The following is an 11,643-nucleotide window of genomic DNA, read 5'->3' on the forward strand; positions in this document are numbered from 1 at the left end:
CCCACAGTTGATTTCTTCAAACCAAGCTGCTTACCTATTGCAGATTCAGTCTTCCCAGCCTGGTGCAGGTCTACAATTTTGTTTCTGGTGTCCTTTGACAGCTATTTGGTCTTGGCCATAATGGAGTTTGGAGTGTGACTGTTTGAGGTTGTACTTTTTTCCCCCACTGTATAAAACACAGTCATACATTATTAAACCTTTCACACATACCAACAAACGGCTGTGATCATTCTACAGTGGTCCCTGCAGCGTACGCTCAAACCGGCATGATTAGAACGCCTATTTAGAACATCCAGTTTCGATTGACACAACAGTCAGCGTTTGAGCTGGCCACACTGTTTTTTCACAGAAACATTTTGCACAAACACAGTCCTTACAAGGTTATGTCCTGAATGTGACCAGTTTATTTTTGGATGCAATGTTCAGACATTTACAGAAGTAGCGACAGCATAACAGACAATCATCCAAACCGAAAATGTAGGCTACATTAGTCCTAGCGCTAACTGTGGAGAGATTGGCGTAACACAAGCGGTCATATTTAGCTAACTCTCGGCTGGCAGAAACCACAATATGAAATAGCTAATTGCAATTACTATTTACAATTCATCATATCACGGGTGAGCTCACCATTGATCCAAATAATTGAGTACAACACTTTCTATAAATCGAAAGTAATCCAACGATGGGTAGTTTGTGCACGCCACCATGTTTGTTTTTCCTCATCAACCAACGATAATAAGAGGAGACAAGATGAGTTTGGTCTGTTTGCAGTATGCATGTTGAAGGGGGTGTGTCGTCTACGATCATTCACTTCCCTTCATTCACTTCCGGAAGTTTACTCAAAGATAAGTGAACCATTCCTTTACCTCTTATAACATCTTTGGTCTGACCAACGTTTACCAGAATGCATTGTATAATGTCAACAAACATGGCGCCACACATAGCTGGCAAATAGCTTAGCATTAGCTCATCATAATCAGTACAACCTTCAAAAAAGTATTTTACACATCATAGGTGTGCATTACAATCTACGCAATAATCGGAATGCATTATTTGTCACCAGTACTTGAAAACGTGAATAAAACTGTAAATACATTATGCTCCATAGATACTGTATGCTACAGTAGAAACGACAACACGATAAACAGAAAATAAGGCACTTACTTTGATAGGAACGCACACACAAAGTTATTATTTGTAAGGAAAACAACAATGAAGGCAATTGCGAACGCCAGCCAGAAAATGTGCCAGTTTGTGCAAGACTGTGCAAATGTCTGCATACCTGATCTGCGGAAACACTGGGGAAGTGCTTGGGTTCTCCTCGAAGAGAGAAGTTTGTCCGGCTCAGTAAAGCCTCACACATAAATTGTCCGGAACAGTGAAATGGGCTACTTCTATGTGAATTAATGAGGAGGCGGAACACACCTAAATTCAAACTGTTAGAAAATCAAACTTGTTAGAAAATAATTTGAAATTGACAAGTTGAAACATAGCCTATAGATAATTAGCAGGCAGCGAGGGTTAACTGTCCTGTTGCGTAACAATCACATTTTGGAACAGTGAGTGCATTCTGACATCACGTGCATAAAACTACTCACACTGGGGCGACCGTTAGAGATATTTGAAACTCACGCTTGAAAAGGTTAAAGGCCTTTTCAAAATCTGCTATGAATACCAGGCCTTGCTTCTTATATGTTTCATGTTGTTCTATTATTTCTAGTAGTTGTCGTGTATTATCTCCAATGTATCGTCCATGTAAAAAACCTGTCTGATCAGGATTAACAATACCTGGTAAAACCTTTTGAATTCTGAGTGCTATTCATTTTGTTAGAATTTTTGCATCACAACATTGAAGTGTAAGAGGCCTCAAGTTTTTTTAGATGGACTGGATCTTTACATTTGCCATCCGGGTCTTGTTTTAATAATAGTGAAGTCAGACCTTCCTGCTGAGTACCTGACAGACTACCATTTCTATAGTAGTTAAAACAAGCTAATAATGGAGCTTTGAGTATATCAAAAAAGTATTGATATACCTCTACCGGTATGCCATCAAGCCCTGGGGGTTTGCCAGACTGAAAGGATTTAATAGCCTCAAAAAGTTATTCCTCTGTAATTTGGCCTTCGCACTGTTCTTTTTGTGCATTTGTTAATTTTTCATTTTGTATTATTATTTGGAAATAATTCCATACAGTAATCGTCATTCAGAGGGTGAGGAGGAGACGGAAAATAAAACATATGCTTAGAATATTTAGCTTCCTCTTAAAATATAATTCAGAGAATCATGGATGACTCCATCTTTAGTAAAGAGTTTCTGCTAATTCTTTCAGGTTGCGTTCCTTTGTTGAAGATTCAGGACGCTTTTGGTGCATTTTTATCCATGTTCCATCCAGTTTGCTTTATTTTTTTGTAAGATATTACATTAGATTGTTCTTGAATAAGTTCCTCCAGTTCTTTTTGTTTTTCCTCTAACTTGTTTTGTGTCTCTGTGGTACTGGTTTTATTGCTATCTACCTGTACTGTTGGTTCCTGTAGCTCCCTTAGTCTTGTCTCTTTAGACAGAAACTGCTTTTTCTTTACTGATGAATATTGAATTGAATGACCTCTGAAGTTATCCCAAACAATAAGGGGATTTGCTGAACCTATATTGTACTGGAAAAATTCAGTTATGAATTATTTTGTCTTAGTTAAAGAACAAATTGTCCTCCAGTAGACTGATTACATTTCCAATATCCCCATCCAAGAGGAAATTCTGTAAGAGTTATGTGAAGGCCAATTAGATTATGAAAAATAAATAAAAATGTATGCACTCACTAACTGTAAGTTGCTCTGGATAAGAGCGTCTGCTAAATGACTAAAATGTAAAATGTAATGATGGTCCAATCTCATTCTGTCTCCAATCAATACTTTTTTAACCTTTGATGCAAGAGAGAAAGAGACAAGAAAGTAGTCAAGACGTCTAGCTTGATTAAGTCTCCTCCATGTATATCTCACTATGTTAGGGTTTTTTAAGTCTCTAAATATCCACTATTTCTAATGTGTCCATAATATTTGTGATCTCCTTAAGGGCACGTTTTGATAGTTTGTAGAGTGATTTCCTTTACAGTCCATTGAGGTACTTAACACTGTGTTATAGTCTCCCACTATAATGATTTGATCGTTTGTTGCCTATAAATTTAATAGATTGGTATAAATATTTTAGAAGAAGTGTGGATGATCCTGATTTGGACCATATAGATTAATGAGCCAAATCAGTTTTTCATCCACTTTCATATTCAAAAGGGTCCACCTTCCTTGCGGATCATTCCTGACTGTTTCCACATTCGGATTGACATTTTTGTTAGTTAGTATCATCACACCTTTTGAGTGAGTTCCTTTGTCCATGACAGAAAATTATTTCACCTCCCCATTCCTTTTTCCACACAACTTCATCTAAAGATGTAGAGTGAGTTTCCTGTAAACAGTATATGTTATATTCCTTTTCTTCTAGCCACGTAAAGACTGATCGTCTTTTCTTATAATCTGCTAAACCGTTACAATTATAACTGGCTATACTTATTTCCCTTACCATAACTAGATACTATTCTCAGTCTAAATTTACCATAATTAGTGCTTGTAAAATACTGCCATAGGAGGTATCATGACAGTCTAAAATAGAGATTTTAAATGTCTGATGTTTAGAATTCAAAAAACAGGTTCTAGCAACAGGTGTTTATGTTTATTTTTTTCTTTTCTTGCCTGTGAGCCAATGCCACAGATGTTAGAAAATTGAGTCAGGATATTATGTGTGTAGTAGATCTGAGTAGGTCGATGTGTGTGATATTGGATGTGATTTAGTGAGTGTGTATGATGTCTGGGTAAGAGTACGACTATAATGTGTGGTGTCTAAATAAATAATAACCCAGCTAATTTCCATGGTTGAGTGTAAGTGTGTAACATGAAGTGAGTGTAGCCTTTATATTCAGAATGATAATTGTAATCCATATTGTATCAACATCATAGTTGCATTAAACATCATTTTCATAGAAAAACCCATCCCAGCATTTCCATAGTAATTGATGTTTCACATGATTATGAAAGCGAGATCTCGTACAATATGTTATTATTCCCCAACATCCCTGTTCTGCTATCTTCCCATTGCTTGTTATAAACATGTAGACAAAGACATACAAAAGATAGACAAAAACATATTGAATTATAGGAAGTTCGACAATAGAGAGAGAGGAGAGAAAAGAGAGAGAATGAGAGGGAGAGAGATCAAGTGTGTAAGCGAGCGTGTAACTGAGTGTGTGTGTCCGGTGGAGAGCTAGCTAGTTAAAATTGCCCCTTTCCTAAATTAGCCATGGATGGAGATAGGGATTTGGACTTGTGGTTTTACTTAATTCTCCGTATTGGCCAATGATTATAACGGCAATTCTGATCCAGCCATAAATTCATATATTGCCCCTAGCCTGAGGGGATGGAAGTTCAATATGTTGCTAGATGTAATATGCTAATTTTAACTAGCTGGCTCATCATTGTGCATGAAAGGAAGTTAGGCTAGCGAGCAAGCATTTTAGCCAGGTAGCCTAGGTCAACAAAAACTAAGTGTGTGTACTGTCATAGACCGTTTCGTCAACATGAAAGAGAGGAGGATGGCATTGGCGTTTCTCTACAAGTAGGGTGAGTCGACATGTTTCTTTCTACTTGCACGAATGCACGCACACACATAGAATTCAGAACCATGGACAGCCACATCATATTTAGCTTATGTTGATTGGACTAAATTGTTTTTGTTATCTTTTAGTTGTCACTGTATTAGACTAAGCATAGGTGATTTGATGGGTGTTTAAATATTGAAATGGTGCTGGAATAGTGGAGGCAGCTCCTTTTTTTTTGCGACAACTCTATGATTCTAAATCAATAGTTGTTTAGTAGTCTGAACATGTCTGAAACATTAACTTGCTTGACCATGCAGTATGTTTTGTGGACTTAACCAGACAGATGTTGCTCTACGTTTTTTGATGATTTTTTTCTGCCACTGTGTCTTCTTATTGTCTCGGCCTTAGGCCTATATATCATGGTGGCAAGGCATATGAACTAACAGGTTATAGAGCAAACAACACAATTATCAGAACACATAGGGTTTAATATGGCTTTTTTTTCTGGCTTGGCTTCCCTAGTGATTTTATCCCCGTACCGCTACTGACAATACCGTAACAATCCAGGGGAGACGGTGAGAGTGCCACGAACCCAGCTCGCCAAGAGAGGCAGCGGCCGTAGCCAATGGTTAAAAAAAATACATATTCTTGGGGGAGTAGTTATTGGTGACTCTTATCAATGCCAGGTTCGTTACACTACCCCCACCATACGGGAAGTACATCTATGAGCGTGGCTCAAACTCAGGTCACCAAGAACAAGGACAGCAAATGTGCAACCATAAGCACTGCTACAAGGAAGCGAATTCCCTTGGGAGAGCCAGGTTTGTAACAATAACCAGACTGCCTTGCATTGTTATCACAAAATATAGCATTGAATAAAATGTGATGATGGTTGATTGCGATTTCACCACGCCTCTTGACTTGAGTCATCCAATCAAATATAGAGATGTCTGAAGGCAACTAAAAGGAACATGTTCAGTAGGCTGGGAACCCACTAACCCTGGCCCTTCTAGCGTCAAGTAGCATGGCTGTCCAGGCAAATACTGTGACATATGCTCTGGCACACTGCATATCAGTATGTTCTTTGCAAAAGGCTGAGCCAACCTAATAAAAGCCCACACTAGCTTGGTTTATGATAGACACCCTGTTAGCCAACTAATGTTGAATAGCAATATCATCAAGTCACTTCCTAGGGAAACAGATGACAAGTGTACACAAGCATTGGCATAGAATAGCTATACTAGCAAATTGAAAGGAATAATAGCTATATATGCTCTTACAATTAACGTGACTCTTTAAAACAGCTTGTTAAATGGCTAATTTCCCACTAGCTGCTACAATATCCTCATCAGAGTCCAAGATGAAAATAGATGGCGGCTAAACGTTATTCCCTCAAATGCACACATTACATTTGGGCATTTCATAAATGTCTACTTCTTAGGATAATTTGTTAGCTATGGCTAACGTTAGTTAATACCAATTTAGGACACGAGTCGAATAACTCATGGGTGCTTGTGTTGAAATAACTGCTCCTCCTGGGTCTTCAGACAAAGAGGGGTTCGCCAAAGCAATGCATGAAAGCAGTTGTTAGCCAGCTAAGCTAACTGTTAGTTAGGTAGCACCCTTTCCAGATTAGCATTAGCTAAGGAAGCTAGCTCACGCGCTAGTTACGTCCCGCGTTTCTAAAGTAAGTAAACGTTATATAAAAAAAATCCTACACTAGTAGAAACTTAATGTTGTTAACTTACCCCTCTTGCCAACACCAATCCAACGAATGTTTATGTACACTCCATAGATCCTGATAGTAAAATTAAAACCACTTTGATGACCCCCAACGTGCTAAAATACACAGACAAATCAATCAACGCGCTCCCAAGATATCCAACAGCAGAGAAAAGGAAATGCCAATTCACTGGACTGCAGCCATCATCACACGTAGAGATCCTGTTGAAAATTGAAAAATACCGGTTACGATGGGCATTTCAAATTAAGTTTCAAGCCTGGTTGGAAATAAAGCACATCCTTTCTGTAGTCCGAATTGTAAATTCCGATATTCCGGTGGTTTCCACCAGTTTTATTACTGGACTTGATTTCCCTGAATCTCAAATATCGTAATGGCTGTTTATCTGTCAATGCTGAGCGGAGCGAATACAATGTAACCAACAAGCAGAACGAGTCACTTGCAAATTCAGGAATGAGATATTCATGGCCTGAACCGCTAGGGGAGGTACACCACTAGCTGAGAAGAACCGGAACTGGATTTTGGAGGGGATTGGGGATGTTTGGTGAACGAGTCTCCAATGCCTTGGATGATTATTGGCATTACTGGAACAATATGGTTTATTGTAAATACGAGGCAGCAAAAAGAAACATAGCTACATTATTGATATATAGGGCGGCGCACAATTGGCCCAGCGTTGTCCGGGTTTGGCCGGTGTAGGCCGTCATTGTAAATAAGAATTTGTTTTTAACTGACTTGCCTAGTTAAATAAAGGTACAATAAAAAAATTAAAACATTTGGCTGTCAAAATGCACACGTGTATGTTGTGCTTGACATGAGATAACAAGGCTACTCTACTAAATATTTGGTTGAAATACAAATAACAAGAAAGAAAAGAAAAATATTGATGTCTGATTTTATATAACTTTATACAATATTATCCACATAGAGTTTGTTTCAAATAAATTCACACAAAAAAAAACAATTTCAGAATTCTGTTTCAACTGCATATATTTTATGCAGAGTGCAATTGTATCTTCGTGTTTATTTCCCCGGGTTTATAGTACAGCTATGGATACCAAGGATTGTGTCAAATACCAAAAACAGTACAAATCAAATCACATTTTATTTGTCATATGCTTCGTAAACAACAGGTGTAGACTAACAGTGAAATGCTTACTTACGGCCCCCTCCCAACAATGCAGAGAGAAAAAAAAGGAGAAATAATAGAGAAATAATAACACAAGGAATAAATACACAATGAGTAACGATAACTTGGCTATATACAAGGGGTACCAGTACTGAGCCAATGTGCAAGGGTACGAGGTAATTGAGGTATATGTAAACAGACCATAAATGTCTCAATTTTAGTTTTCTTGGAAAGCTGTGAGTTTTAATATATGATACAATATCAGTACTTGTTGCATTTGTAACTTATCTAAGTCCTATCATCAACTGATTTCAACCAGTGTATGGCTGTGGATTGACTGCATTGTTTGAATGGAATGTTGGCATATTGGCAGTTAATTTGAAAAATGTATAATAATCATCATCATCATCATCATCATATATTTAATTTGTATAGCACTTTTCATTACAGAGTTTCATTACAAAGCTCTACTGAGAAAAAATAATAATATATACAAGAAAAACAACATACATTTAGAATCAAGGCAAGAAAAATAGCGGTAACACTTTACTTGACACCCAGCTTCATAACACGTTATGACAAGGTCATAACCATGTCATAACATCTGACATAACTTGTTATAACCTGTCATTTACACCTGTTGTGACATATATTGTGCTATTTTATGGCTGGTTATGACACTTACATAAGAGTGTCAAAACCCACATTTATTCAAATTTATTTTTTTCCTGCCAAGAAGTTTCCTTTCATTTGAAAGTTTGTTTCCTAAGTCCTTTGTTGTTGTTGTAATGCATTCTTTACAGTCATGTTTCTTTTCATCATATTTTAAATAACTTTATGACACTGTCAAGAAGCATTATGACCATCCTGTGTCACTATCACGTACATGCCCTTATGTCAGTCATCAGTCAAAAAGAGGGTGTCTTGTCCTGCTCCTGAAATCTGCTCCTGCATTCACCCAGTCATCAGAAACAGAGCATTTGAGGTAGATGCATGTCTGACATCAATGTGTGCGCAATTACAATGATAATGATAATTTAATATGGTCAATTTCAGAAAATGTTATATAACATAAACATACTGTTGACAAATGGGCTATGGTGAAATGGAATGTTTTGCCTTGTGTGGTAGGTTTTGTGGGTTTTGACACTCTTATGTACAGTACCAGTCAAAAGTTTGGACACACCTACTCATTCAAGGGTTTTTCTTTATTTGTACTATTTTTTAGAATAATAGTGAAGACATCAAAACTATGAAATAACATATATGGAATCACGTAGTAACCAAAAAAGTGTTAAACAAATCCAAATATATTTTATATTTGAGATTCTTCAAATAGCCGCCCTTTATCTTGATGACAGCTTTGCACTCTTGGCATTCTCTCAACTAGCTTAATCTGGAATGCTTTTCCAACAGTCTTGAAGGACTTCCCACATATGTTGAGCACTTGTTGGCTGCTTTTCCTTCACTCTGCCATCCGACTCATCCCAAACCATCTCAATTGAATTGAGGTCGGGGGATTGTGGAGGCCAGGTCATCTGATGCAGCACTCCATCACTCTCCTTCTTGGTAAAATAGCCCTTACAAATCAAATCAAATCAAATCAAATTTTATTGGCCACATGCGCCGAATACAACAGGTGTAGACATTACAGTGAAATGCTTACTTACAGCCCTTAACCAACAGTGCATTTATTTTAAATAAAAAAGTAAAATAAAACAACAACAAAAAAGTGTTGAGAAAAAAAGAGCAGAAGTCAAATAAAATAACAGTAGGGAGGCTATATATACAGGGGGGACCGGTGCAGAGTCAATGGAATCATGTATTAACCAAAAAAGTGTTAAAAAAATCAAAATATATTTTATATTTGAGATTCTTCAAATAGCCACCCTTTGCCTTGATGACAGCTTTGCACACTCTTGGCATTCAGTGGCGTGTCCTCATGTATGCCAAGGGAAGCCAGGCTTCGGCAAAAATTTTTTTCCTTCAGTTCGCAAGAGGCATGAGTGAGTGAAACAGCGCCCCTCTGTCTCAGTATGTGTAGCCCATCTATCTGATGCTATCTGGTCAAAAAGAGTATGACATTGTTGCTGCCTGTAGCGTTTTGCTGCAAGGGAAGCCAGCGAGCATTTGGCCTCCCTTGATAAAAAATATATAAAATAATAGCCAATCAGCGTTGAGCTAAACTGAGTGAGCTCAACTGTGAATGGTCCTGGCACACCCAAAAGAAGTGTCAAGGGAAGCCAGTTTGGATTTGGCTCCACACCAATCACATCAAGAGCAGAACATAATTTACAGAAAAAACTTGAATTGTTGGATCTCGTTGTGTCGTTGTCCTCTGGTGGATAGCTAGCTAGCTAAAATTGTCCCTTTCCTAAATTAACCAGTGATGGAGATAGGGATTTGGACTTGTGGTTTTACTTAATTCTCCGTACTGGCCAATGATTATAACAGCGATTCTTATCCAACCATAAATTCATACATTGTGCCCCTGGCCTGAGATGATGGAAGTTCAATATGTAGCTAGATGTAGTAGGCTAATGTTAACTAGTTGGCCCAGCACATCGTTGCCCATGAAAGGAAGTTAGGCTAGCAAGCAAGCATTCTCTCAACCAGCTTCATGAGGTAGTCACCTGGAATGCATTTCAATTAACAGGTGTGCCTTCTTAAAAGTTAATTTGTGGAATTTCTTTCATTCTTAATGCATTTCAGCCAATCAGTTGTGTTGTGACAAGGTGGGGGGTATACAGAAGATAGCCCTATTTGGTAAAAGACCAAGTCCATATTATGGCAAGAACAGCTCAAATAAGCAAAAGAAGGTTCATGTGCATTCTACTATTCAAATTCCTAATTCTATGGGGAATCATCTCTGTGGCTCTCCGAGGCAGCGGGCACAGGGAGGCCAGGCGAAACTGAATTAATGGGATAATTTTCACACAGTGAGGGCGGCAGTCATTGCCGGCACTCCATCTTCTCATAGCCTCCTCCGCTCTGTGCACACTGCACTCATGCTGGCTTACGATTCATCCACACACACAGGAACAGCTTCCATTTTGAAGAAGGCAGGGCTAGTTTTTTTCTTTCTCTCTCATTCTGCCTTTTTGTCTCCTCTCTCTCTCGCTCTCTCGCTCCCTCGCTCTCTCTCTCTCTCTCTCTCTCTCTCTCTCTCTCTCTCTCTCTCTCTCTCTCTCTCTCTCTCTCTCTCTCTCTCTCTCTCTCTCTCTCTCTCTCTCTCTCTCTCTCTCACTTTCTCTCCCCCTCCTCTCTCGCTCTCTCTCCCCCCATCTCTCCTCTTACCTTGGTTTGAGTGCTGAACAGCAGACTACACAGTGAGGGAACAGAGATCAGAGGCTTCATGCCGCGCTGTCTGTCAGGCACACAGGGCTGCAGCTCTAAATTAACAGGCTGTATCAGGAACACACATTTCCCTTGCTTACAGTTGGAAATCAGTCATTAGGATGACAGATCTATGAGCTTGATTCAAGACTGCGACAGCTCAGATGCTTGAATGTGACACATTGTGCCTGGTGGGGAGAACGGGATCAGATAAATCAACACGCTTATTGAAGAAAAGCAGCTGCTCGGATCACCTGTGTAGGAATGTGTGTGTGTGTGTGTGTGTGCATGTGCAAGTAGAACACACATGTTGACTCATCCTACTTGTAAAGAAACGCCAATGACATGCCCCTCTCTTTCAAGTTGCCGAAACGGTCTATGACTCTGTCATGTAGTACAAGCTTTTAGTTTTTGTTGTCCTAGGCTACCTGGCTAAAATGCTTGCTTGCTAGCCTAACTTCCTTTCATGGGCAACGATGTGCTGGGCCAACTAGTTAACATTAGCCTACTACATCTAGCTACATATTGAACTTCCATCATCTCAGGCCAGGGGCACAATGTATGAATTTATGGTTGGATAAGAATTGCTGTTATAATCATTGGCCAGTACGGAGAATTAAGTAAAACCACAAGTCCAAATCCCTATCTCCATCACTGGTTAATTTAGGAAAGGGCCAATTTTAGCTAGCTAGCTATCCACCAGAGGACAACGACACAACGAGATCCAACAATTCAAGTTTTTTCTGTAAATTATGTTCTGCTCTTGATGTGATTGGTGTGGAGCCAAATCCAAACGGGCT

General features: G+C 38.8%; 1 protein-coding gene across 2 annotated transcripts in view; it reads right to left on the reverse strand.

Moving 5' to 3' along the window:
• The window catches only part of znf609a (zinc finger protein 609a), a 190,006-nt gene extending 183,173 nt beyond the window's left edge, over positions 1 to 6,833 (reverse strand). For both annotated transcript variants that reach the window (XM_084169131.1, XM_084169132.1), the window contains exon 1: positions 6,386 to 6,833. The gene's annotated coding sequence lies outside the window, so the exon portion shown is untranslated. The remainder of the gene's footprint in view (positions 1 to 6,385) is intronic.
• Positions 6,834 to 11,643: the final 4,810 nt, after the last annotated feature.

This window comes from Coregonus lavaretus (genome assembly GCF_964263955.1).
Source record: "Coregonus lavaretus genome assembly, chromosome: 9".
Lineage (NCBI taxonomy): Eukaryota > Metazoa > Chordata > Actinopteri > Salmoniformes > Salmonidae > Coregonus > Coregonus lavaretus.